This window comes from Felis catus, chromosome A2 (assembly GCF_018350175.1).
Source record: "Felis catus isolate Fca126 chromosome A2, F.catus_Fca126_mat1.0, whole genome shotgun sequence".
Classification (NCBI taxonomy): domain Eukaryota; kingdom Metazoa; phylum Chordata; class Mammalia; order Carnivora; family Felidae; genus Felis; species Felis catus.
In genome coordinates, this window is record NC_058369.1 from 26562155 (window position 1) to 26573683 (window position 11529).

The 11529-nt window shown below is 48.1% G+C and overlaps 1 protein-coding gene and 1 long non-coding RNA gene across 3 annotated transcripts in view; one reads left to right on the forward strand and one right to left on the reverse strand.

The window, feature by feature from the left end:
* FAM3D (FAM3 metabolism regulating signaling molecule D) overlaps positions 1-1867 on the reverse strand; it is a 34450-nt gene extending 32583 nt beyond the window's left edge. For both annotated transcript variants that reach the window (XM_045051760.1, XM_019823510.3), the window contains exon 1: positions 1621-1867. The gene's annotated coding sequence lies outside the window, so the exon portion shown is untranslated. The remainder of the gene's footprint in view (positions 1-1620) is intronic.
* A 1899-nt stretch (positions 1868-3766) lies between these two features.
* Positions 3767-10396, forward strand: LOC109496424. The gene is made up of 3 exons (XR_002152417.3): positions 3767-3921; positions 6701-6837; positions 9911-10396. It is a non-coding gene; the product is annotated as an uncharacterized LOC109496424 (long non-coding RNA).
* The last annotated feature ends 1133 nt before the right edge of the window (positions 10397-11529 follow it).

Here is an 11529-nt window from a genome sequence, read left to right on the forward strand (position 1 = left end):
ATTCCCCGCCTGAGGAGATAACCCTCGGCCTTGCAAGCTTCCAAATTCCTATTGGAGCGGTTGGGGGGGCTGTGTGTAGACAAGGAGGTGAGCTCAGAGAGAGGGGGGTGAATGGTGACCGTGTGACAGAATCTGTGCCTCGTCGCAGGAGACCAGCCCATCTCATACTGGCGGGCCTGGCACGGCATCCGGTGGGCAGTGGCCAGACTGAATGGCGAGCTGCCGGACGCACCAGGGCAGACAGACAGAAGGACAGACTAGGGCAAACACTGGGTAAAGCCAAACTCCTCCTCACAACTATGCTCAGCCTGGGCATGAGCACCGTGCCATCCTCACCTCCCTTTGCCAGCGCCTGCCCCCTCCCTGCAGGACTGCCCCTCCTTCCCCCTCCTCCCTCTCCTCCTTCTCTTAGATCCTGCCAAATGCTCACCTCCCCTGCCCTCCTGCTCTGGCTGGCATTCCTCAGCAAATTTATGCTCAGAGAAGTCTGTCCTGACTCCTACCTCCTTTATGGTACATGTCCAGAGCATTTTGAAATGACTGTACAAATTGTTTTTTACCGGATGACTAGAGCCATACCTGTTTTTTAAAAATCCTGTCTTGTTAATCATCGTGTCCTTGTTTAACTGCCATGTAGGAAGTGCTCAGTTAATGCTCACTGAGTGAGCCTCCTGTACCGGCTCTGTTCCAGCCACGGACTTTGAGTCCACCGAAGCAGAGAGGCAGTGGTACCTAGTGCCGGGGGCATACATTTTGCAGTGACATTGCTCAGGCGAGTTTTTGAGTCTTTCTGTGCCTTCGTTCCTCATCTGCAAAATGGGAGTGATAATGGTGCCTCCCTCACAGAGGTGATATGAAGATTAGATAAGCCCCAGATAGGACACAGAGCCTGGCACATAATAGATGCTCTTTTATGTGTTTTTGTGATTATTATCCTAGATGCCTAGACAGAGAACTACAGGGATTAATAGGGGATAGCCACAGTTTCACTCCCATTTTATAGATAAGAAAACTGAGGTTTAGTGAAGGGGAGAGACTAGCCCAAAATTACACAGCTAGAAAATTTATCAAGACTACAACACCTTTGGGGCACCCAGGTGGCTCAGTCGGTTTTAAGTGTTCGACTCTTAATTTCGACTCAGGTCAGGATCTCAGGGTCGAAAATGAGCCTTGTGTCGGGCTCTGTGCTGAACATAGAACCTGCTTGAGATTCTCTCTCTCTCTCTCTCTCTCTGTCTGTCTCCCTCTGCCCATCTCCCCACTCATGCACTCTCTGGTCTCTCAAAAAAAAAAAAAAAAAGATCACATACTTTGTTGTAAGTTTTCAGATCATTATTTTCAGAGAAAAATGAAATTTGGGGCCTTCTCTGTTCATTCCTCGAATACTGGTGTGAGTCATGGTTGATGCTCAAATGTTTTTTGAATGAAGAGATGAACGAATGAATGAACGCCAAAGGGCTCCCGTGGTTGAGGAAAAAAGCCTGCGATGCAGATGATCAGATCCCTGGCTCGCATGTCCTGCCTGCTCGTTCCTTATCTTCCGTCTGCCCTACTTCTATTTTCATTTCTGTCAATAATGTGGAACCCGAAGTATAGCCCTTTCCAGGCTGGTGAACATACCTGAGGGTTCAAGGCTCCCGTGTCCCTGCGTCAGTAGAGAAGATGAGATGTTCCAGCTGGTGCTTTGGGTCCTGGACCCCAGCCAGCCAACCCCCTGGGCCGGCAGCTGAGGGAGGCCAGCCTGCTGGTTCTTGGAGGGGCTGGGGCCTCCCAGGTGGTCTCTCTAGATGCAGCAGGCCCAAAGGTAGGGACAAAGTGGCTCATGAGCTCTTGGGTGGGCTCCCCCTGGCCCTGCCCTGGCCCTGCCCTCCTGCGAAGAAGCCTGTGAAGAAACCCTCCCTGCCCTGTTAAACAATCTTCCCCGGAAGGAGGAAATTAATCTAAGGGCTCACCGGGAGGAAATGAGTCCAAAGTCTTGCCTGGTTGAAGAGCCACTTGGAGCCCTGGCTTAGGCCTGCGTGTAAGTAGGTGTCTCTTCCCCACAGATCTCTCCTGGCCTTGGCAGAGGAACTTCGGGTGGGGATTTGAGCAACTCAACCAGGAATGAAATACCACAGTCACTGTTTGAGAAAGCAACACAAAACACAGCATGGCACCAGGGCCCAAAACAAACCCACCCCACGCTGGCACCCTTTCCAGGCCCTGAGGGTGACGAGGGGACAGTTCAGTGAGGCAGTGGAGTGCTGTCACCCGCTTTGAGGTTCTAGGCCAGGCTGAGCGCTGCTGGAGGAAGCAGACGTGGGGAGGAGGCACACACCGTGGGTGGGGGAGGTAAAGGCCGCTGAGCCTGGATGATGGACGAGGGGCCTCCTCCACCAGGCGCAGGGAATGGTCTGCAGAAAAGATTCTGGATTTGGTTTGGGGCACAAGTTACAAGTTGAAGCCAGAGAAAGAAGGAGGGAGGGGAACAGAGAAGGGCCAACAGGTAGTAGAATTTCAGCACAACAGTGAGCGCAGCGTTAATCGTCTCTCTCTTTCCCTGGGACTCAGTGTCCCCCACTCCCCATCCCGCACCCCCAAGCTTCGCTACTGGTCATCATCCTCATTCCCAAGAACGTTTCCTCTTAGGGTGAGTTCTTTCCCAGCAGGCACCGCGTTCCACGTAGTCCCCTGGGGGTCTTCCTGTTTGCTGGCAGACGGTGTTGCTCTAGTTGGTGGTTTCCACCCTGTTTCCGAGAGGATGTGCCGCCCTCTTGAAATGAATACCCAAGGACATGAGGTCAGACCGCTGGTCAGAGGATAAAGACACATGCCCAGGAGCTGCCACGAAGGAAGGGTGGCGGTGGCTGCTGCGTGAGGCGGTTCTGGTGCCCAGCGGGTCCCGGGGGGAGCAAGTTGGGGTGCGCTTTCCTGCATCCCGACTGGTTTTAGGCCTGACCTTCTGTCTGCTCCTGCCTTCTGTCTACTCCTCTCAGGAGAGTAGTTCTGGACAGTTCTGTGCATGGCTGGTGTATTTTTATCCTTCAGGCCTGACCTTCCCTGTGGAGACCCTCTGCCTTGCCTCCCAAAGTAAACAAGTGAGTCATTGAATTAAAATTGTGGTAAGTTCAGTGAGGGAAACTGTAACAGCGAATAGAGCAGGAGAATGCCTCCCAGCAGGTGGTCAGGAGAGGCCTCTCTGAGGAGAGAACTGGGAGGCGCTGTCCTATATCCTAGGGCTGCTATGGAACCAACAACCACAAACACAGTGTCTTTATTATCTTTCAGTCTGCTAGGTCACAAGGCTGAGGGTCTCACTGGGTTAAAATCCAGGTGGAGGTAGGACTGTGTTCCTTTTTGGAGGCTCCATAGAGATTTTGTTTCCCTGCCTTTTCCGGGTCCTGGAGGTGGCGTGCTTTCCTTGGCTCATGACCCCTTCCTCCAACTTCAAAGCCAGCAGTGTCTCATCAATGACGCTTCTTCCTTCTCTCTCTTCTGCTTTTCTCTTCCACTCTTAAGGATCCATGAAGACATTGGGCCCAGCCAGATACTCCAGGACCCTCTCCCTGTCTCAGGGTCTCCTGATTAGTAACCTTAATTCTATCTGCAACTTTAATTGCTTTTTGCCATATAACTAAGGGCACATGTTTGCAAGGCTCTGGGTTTTAGGACATAGGCATCTTCGAAGGCTGCTAACATCAGGAACAATCCTGTTTGAGTTTCTGTGTAGCACTTACAACAGCCTGAAATGATATTTCTTTTTTCTTTTTCTTTTTCTTTAGAGAGAGTGTGAGCGGAGGAGAGGCAGAGAGAGAGCGGGACAGAGGATCCAAAGCAGAATCCATGACAGGAGAGAGCATGATGTGGGGCTTTGAACTCATGGAGCCTGAGATTGTGACTGAAGTCGAAGTCAGACGACACACAACCCACTGAGCCACTCAGGTGCCCCTGAAATGATATTTCTTGAATATTTGTTCACTTGTCACCTGTCTTGCTTTACTGGAAAGTGAATCCCACTAGGGCTGGGGCCTTGGTGGTTCTGCTTACTAGAATAATGCCTGGTGCCCAGTACATGCTGAGTAAAGGTTTGCTGAATGAATGAATGAATGAATGAGTGCCAGCTCATTTCTGCATTGGTGTCAATACAGACAGCCCCGGTCCATGGGCCAGAAGCTGTGACCCCTACTCTACTCAGAGCATCTGTGTGACCCTGGGCCTCCTCTCCCCTGCTTTGGGTCTCAGACATCCTTGCAAAAGCCTTGTGATGAAGAGAAGGCCCAGAGCAGTCTCCTCAAGGGCTTCATGTCTTGGAGGGGTTAATAACCTTCAGGAAATCATCCTTTCATTTTCCCTCCAATGGCAAACCCTCCCTGAAGCAGCAGCCTGAGCAGGCCTCCCAGGGGACATTCTCTCCAGTGTTCACTCAGAGAGGAACCAGCCGGGTCTCAGCACTGGGGCTGGTTCCTGTGTGCACCAGGGACTCCCCCGCACGGTCCGCGGTGTGGGTGGAGAACATGGGCTCCGACTCATACAGGCTTGGGTGTTACCTGACTCTGCTCCTGACCTGCTGGGTCCCCTTGGCAGGTGCCCTCCCATTTTCAAGCCTTGGTTTCCTCTTCTATGAAGTGGGATAGTTCTTGTGTCATAGGATAGTTATGAGAATTTGTTTGAAAAACGTGGCCCATAGTGGATGCTCAGTAAACTCCGTGATTATAATTACTTCTTTGTGTAATATCATCTGTGAGGTGGATTTTCCTGAAAGAGCCAGGATGCCTTCTCTCTCTCTCTCACATGTCGACACTGGAGGATTGGGGATCAGTGTCAAAGTCTGGATTAGGGTATGGGAAGGGGTCTTAAAAGCACAATTATTGTTGTATGGCAGTTGATTCATTTCCTTTGGGAGTGTTGGTGTGAAAGGCTGACCCAGTGACCAGGAGGGACCGGTCAGCATTCCTCCCATTGCTGACGGGTTCAGGGGAGTGGCTCTGCCACCAGCACGTCCTCAGGGAAGCAGTTGTAACACAGCAGCTTACTTCTTTTATCTAATTATAAAAATAATATGGTCCCATCATGGAAATTTTGGAAAACACCGAATAGTGTAAAGGAAAAAAATATCAGGCAAGCGTAACTCTCTTGGGAACGATGTCAGTATTTTGCCCTTTTTCCTGCCCCTGATTGTTGGACAGAACTCTTCCTGTCCATCCGGTTTTGTGCCCTTCTTTTTTCACTTATCATTACAGCTGAGGTATTTCCCACGTTGCCGAAAACCCGTACACGGATTTCTTAACGACTCTCGCCTGTTGCAGAGGGCTACCTTCATTTACCCTCCTCGGCTGCTGGGTGTTTGATCTTTTCTGTGTGTGTGTGTGTTATAAATACACCGCGATGAATTCTTACCGGTATATCTTGTGACCTTTGTACACCTATATTTCCTTTATTTTTTAAATGGGAACAATTAATTCCAGCCTTCCTATCCCACGAGGTTTTATGAGGCAAAAAGGGGAACACGGATGTGAAGGGGCTTTCAAAACCATGGGGGAAAGGAGCTGTCCAGATAGAAGGCCAGGTTTTGAGCATTGTCTCTTCCAGCACTGTGTGTTCAAGGTGTGTGCATGCGTGCGTGAGTGTTCCTAGAAGGTGGGAGGATTAGACGAGTGTGGGTCTAGGGCTAATAGCCACAGAATCAGCATTTATGCGGCATTTCCTATCTGCATGGCACTCCAGTAAGCAAGATCCATGTATAATCTGAGTTCATCCTGAACAGCCCTCAGAGGGAAGTCCTATCATTAGCTACAGCTTCTGATTGAGGAGCCTGAGGCATAGAAAGGTGAAGTAATTTGCCCCTGACAACACAGCGAGTGGGAAATTGGGGAGCGACACACACACCACCCACCAGCACCTCCAAGAGCTTCAGGGGCTCCGGAACAGAAATGCAGGGCCCCCCAGCATTTCCCCAAATAAGGCGCTTTTTAAAAATGGAACATGGCCCTGTGTTCCTGGCAGACAGAGAAACTAATCTGAAGATTATTTCCCCAGAGCTGGGGTAGTTTCTGAATTAGAATGCTTCGTTCAGAGAGGAAAAGCCCAGAGGAGCAGAACCCACCCCTGGCATGTCTGAGATAAAACGGCAGAGCTGCGTCCCGGTGTATGTGTCCAAGTGTGGGTCCCCATCATGTGAGTGCATGTGTCTTGGGTACCCATAAGCATGTGTGTGTGCGCACACAGGGGTAGGCAGATGTGTGTGTTTGTGTAGGCTGTACTTAGCTTTCCGGGTGCCCAAAGACAAAAGAGTTGGTTTACTAATGAAATAAATGCTCACCGCACCAATTTTTCTAGTTCTGATCTTTGAGAAGAAACTGGACCAGGACCTAGGTTGGGATTTCTGTGTATTCCCTTCAGCATCAAATCACCAGCATGTTTTCACAGCAACCACAGGGCCTTGATAACAAAGGCAAGCCAGGTGTGTGTCGAAGCCAAGGAGGAAAGGCACAAACATTACTATGCCAAGCGGTGCCACCGGAAACTACAAATAATTTACAGTTTTCTGTAGCCTCGTTAATTGACCAAATCCAATGTAGCCACGTGTGCCTTGTGCCTTGATCTGCTATGTAATAAAATCAGTGCCTTGGCATGAGACGCTCAGCAAAGGACAGAATACTAATAGAGTTAGAGATTCTGTTTGCAAGCATTAATAATTCATTCCTTCATTCATTTCTTTTAGTGCTGCGGCAGTTCCTTTGAACAGCAGCAACAGCAACAAAGAACCATCCATGCCAGGACTGGTGTGGGCAGCTGGCACAGAAGCTCGTCGGCTTGGAGCCCTAGGCCTGGGCAGCCTGGCCAAACTGCATTTCTCGGGTATGTGGCTCTGCATTGGGGGGCGGGGAGGACAGCGGGATCAGGTTAGAAGTCTGACCTGGCTCTACATCAGGGGGTCACAGAGAGGCATCCTTTTCTGGAGGCTGCTGGGGGAAATTTGCCTTTTTCCCTTTTCCAGTTTCTAGAGGCTACTTTCTTGGCTCTTGGCCCCTTCCTCCTTTTCACATGTCTTTCTCTGACTCTCTCCTCTCCTCTCCCACTTAAGAAAAAATGTTTATTTATTTTTGATTGAGAGTGGGGTGCCTGGGTGGGTCAGTCAGTTAAGCGTCCGACTTTGGCTTGGGTCATCATTGTCGGTGAGTTTGAGCCCCGTGTGGGCTCTGTGCTGACAGCTCAGAGCCTGGAGCCTGCTTGGGATTCTGTGTCTCCCTCTCTCTCTCTCTCCCCCTCCCCCACTCCCATTCTGTATCTCTCTCTCTCAAAAATAAATAAAGAAATTTATTTTTGAGAGAGAGCAGAGGAGGAGCAGAGAGAGAAGCGGACAGAGGATTGGAAGCAGGCTCCACCCTGACGACAGGCAGCCCAATGTGGGCCTCCAAAGCATGGAACCGTGAGATCATGACCCCATCTGACCCTTGAAGACCCTACTCTTCAAGATGGATCTACTGTACACAATTTCTAAGGATCCTTCTGGAACATTCTATGCACACACAGGCATATATGTGTGTCTTCTTTGTTCTCTGTCTTTTTCTTTCTGTTTCTCTCTCTGTTACTCCTCTTTTTTGCCTGCTATCCAGATGGTCATCCATCAATCCACTCACTCATCCACTCAGCTGGTATGAATTTTACTCTACACCACAGGTATAAGAATTGTCATATTTCTTTATTTTTCTAAATCAAGTTGAATCTCACTCCAAACCGCTTGTCAGGGTGGTGAGAATTTCAGTATTAACCATAATTCAACTTTAGTACCAACCATAATTCTGGAGCTCCCTTCGTCATTCCTGGTTGCCAAAAAATAGGGGTGAGGAGGGGCTTAGTGATGTTGCAGAAACAGGATCTGGCGTCTCCTTTTCTTTCCACATAGTCATAGGTTTCTAAACAGTATTCTGCGAAGGATTTCAATTAAACACCATAAAGAAATAGACACATATAGTTGAAAGGCTGCAAGAAATTCAGCCAAGTACCAACAGTGCTGTCTCTCAGAAGTGGGATTACAGCAATTTTAATCTTCTTCTTGGCCCAACTCTTCCCTCACCTCCTACATTTTCTATACCTAATAGATATTACTCTATAATCAGCACAATAAAGTTTATTATCAGTACCCTGTGTTGCCCCTCCACTGGCCTTTACTTTCAGTTGAGTGTACCACTCCTCAAGACCATGGAATCCTCCTTAGGTGGGGTCCTCCTTGGGTGGGGGAGAAAGTTTAAAAAGCAGATAAATCCTTGCAATGCAAACTGGAGGCTGCCCTGATTTTTTAGGCTGTGGGGTGGGCTTGGGTGGAGCAGGGAGTCTGATGGCCTATATGGCCACCTCATCACTTTTTTTATTGGGGTTCACAGCTATTGTCCTTTCATTTCAGAGGTGAGGGCTCACCCCTCCCAGCTTCCAGGCAGCCATATTGGTTCAAACCTGCCCTTCTGCTCTGGCCTCTGCTCCTTCAGGGACCATGGAGGATGTGGGTGTGAGAAGTAAGGGAGGTGATTCATTTTCAGAAATACCAAATAAAAGTTTTGCTGTCTAGTTAATGATAGGTTTACAACCTATTGGAAATATGTATGAACCCTCCCCACAATGGAGTCCCAAACCCTTAGACACTTCACTCCCTGGTTCTTCTTCCCCTCCCCATTTAGCAGGCTTGTTTTCTCGGGCTTTGCGATGAGCATGTGCCAAAGAATAAAGGAAGGAGGGCCTGAAAGTCTCTGTGTCACCTCAGGGAATGTACGTTTGTTCCAATCAGCCTACTTTTTGCCTTACATGGGAATAGACACTGTCTGGGTCAGTCTTTAACCTGTGTAGTACTCAGCTAATGAGGAACCAGGGGAGGGACTTTTGTGCTAGGAGATAAATTGTCTGCTATAACTGCCCTGAGTGTGCCCGTCCATCAGACACCTGCTCTTGCAAGAACGTTGATCCCTCCTTTGACTGCATCAGTGGGCTTATTTCTCTCAGGGGAAGCACAAGTCCAGGGAGCCATGGCATGAGGAGGGTGACCTGGAGCTTCCCTCCCAGGTACTGGGCTCTGAGTGGGTGCATCCATCAGGATGTGGGCTGGTGGGTCTGGGGAAAGCAAACACTGAGCACATTTGGGAGTTTCTTCATTCTGATTGTCTCCAGCACCTTTGGAATGGGGAAGGGAAGGTGGTATGATCACCCCTTATGGCATTCATCCATTTAGCTGTTCACCCACAAATATTCAATGAGTACCTTCTCTGGACTAGACACCAGGCCTTGAGCGCAGTGAAAAACAAAAATATATCTACTTCCTGACACGGTCTGGATGCCAAAAGAGGGGCTCTGACACTTGTTTCCTGCTGTCTTTCTTCTTCTTTGCTGTAATTCCCACCCCTAGAATATAGTAGGATCTCCGTAAAAATTTGTGAAAACAATGAAAAATTTGTTTCTTGTTAGCTGAAGGAGGCAATCTAATAGCAAAGAAATCTGAGAGCCAAATGAAATGGAAGAGTTTTCTCCCCAGTTCTTATAGATGCCTCATTGTCATCGTCATCATCATCATCATCATGGATACGGATGAGGCCTTATGTTCTCCATGTTTTCCTGTCATGTTCACATTTTGTCTTCACTAAGATAATGCTGGGAAAAATCCAGCCTTGCCCATCACTGTACTGTGCACGTGGTCCATTTATCTGGGTTCAAATCCTGGCAGGGTGAGCATGGTCGGACAGGTTACTCCCTCTCTCTGAGTCCTGGTGTCCTCCTCTATAAAATGAGGTTTATAAGGCAGATGTTCTCACTGGGTTGTCATGAGGATTAAATGAGATGATGCAGGTAAAAATTCACATGGAGCCTGGCTCAGAGCAGAATGCTTCCTCCCTGTCAACTGATGTCTTTCTTTGTGAACCCTGAACTACACTGACCTTCTTTGTAGGAGGTCCTGATGGATGCTGAGGACTTGCTGCCTCAGGGATGTGGCCCTATCTCCCAGGCCACGAAGAGTTCTGGAATCGGGACTCCGACAGGGAGCAGCAAAGGGAACTGACAGCTTCTAAATGCCTTTTTCCTTATTGAGCTGCAAGGAGATGCAATGTTGGGCCAGACAATGCCTAGGCTGGGGAGAGGGTGATATGGGGAGCTGGTGTCTTACCTTAGTCTTTGAACTACACCCTTCCCAACCTAGTTGAGAACAGTGACCAGTGTCAGAAATCACCTCTCACACCCTTTTGGTTAGAGAGAGAAATCACTCCCTGCTACTGCCTCACATCTTCATTCACACTTTGACGATTGCTTTGAACTCACTGATAGTCATCTGTGTCTGTCTCCACCAGCTGATGTGCTGACAGAAGTTCACAACCAGCTCTTCAGAAAAAAATGTAGACATATCTACATATACCTAGGTTTATTATATTGCATGATATAAAGGATGTATAGCAAATACACATTTATTTTTTTTAAGTTTATTTCTTTTGAGAGAGAAAGAGAGAGAGAGAGAGCATGCATGTGTGTGTGTGTGGGGGGGGGGAGGGATGGGCAGAGGGAGGGGGGGAAAGAGAGAATCCCTAACAGTTTCCGTACTGTCAGCACAGAACCAGATGTGGGGCTTGAACTCATGAACCATGAGATCATGACCTGAGCCAAGATCAGGAGTCAGATGCTTAACTGACTCAAACACACATTGATTATTACATAAGAACAACATATACAATGTTCTTTCTTATAAATTTCATATGGCCATTGACTCTCACAGAATGACTTCATCCATTTTTGCCTACTCTTGTTTTAGCCAATTTATGGTTGCAATTCAGGCGTGATGTGACACAATTTGACTATGAGTATGTACTTGATCACTTTCTGATTCAGCAAAGAGGCTTTCATGTCATTGAATGAGCAAGTGTAGTTCTGTCATGAACTTTGATTGATATTTTCATTTATGTTAATAAGTAAGATGAAGGTAAGACACTAAAGACGTCTGTCGAAACTTCACTTGATTGTCAATGACATGAGTGAGTTTTTTGCTGAATTAGATAACAGTTTTTGAATGCTGGAAGAACATTTCTTTGATTTTTTGTTCAATTTAAATGCAATGGCTACAGCACATGGCACACTTAATGTTTGCTGCATGGTTTTTTGTTGTTGTTATTTTGTTTTTTTTTTTGTTGGGGGGTGCAGAGAGAGTGTGTGTGTGCATGAGCAGGGGAGAGGGGCAGAGGGAGAGAGAGAGAATCCTAAGCAGGCTTCGTGCTCAGTGCAGAGCCCAATGTGGGGCTTGATCCCATGACCCTGGGATCATGACAGTTCAAATCTAGAGTCAGATGCTCAACTGACTAAGCCACCCAGGCGCCTCTGTTTGCTGTGTTGTTAACATTTCTCCACCACTTTCTTAAGTGTAAATCAAGCTCACATTTGTAGTGGTTGCCAATTTCTGTGGTGTAAATACACACACTATGGTCAGTTTGAAGCTGTCATTGTGAAATCATTAACTGTGGAGCTGGGAAGACACACACAGTAGCACACCACTGTGTAACATTTCCACCATACATCTATAGTATC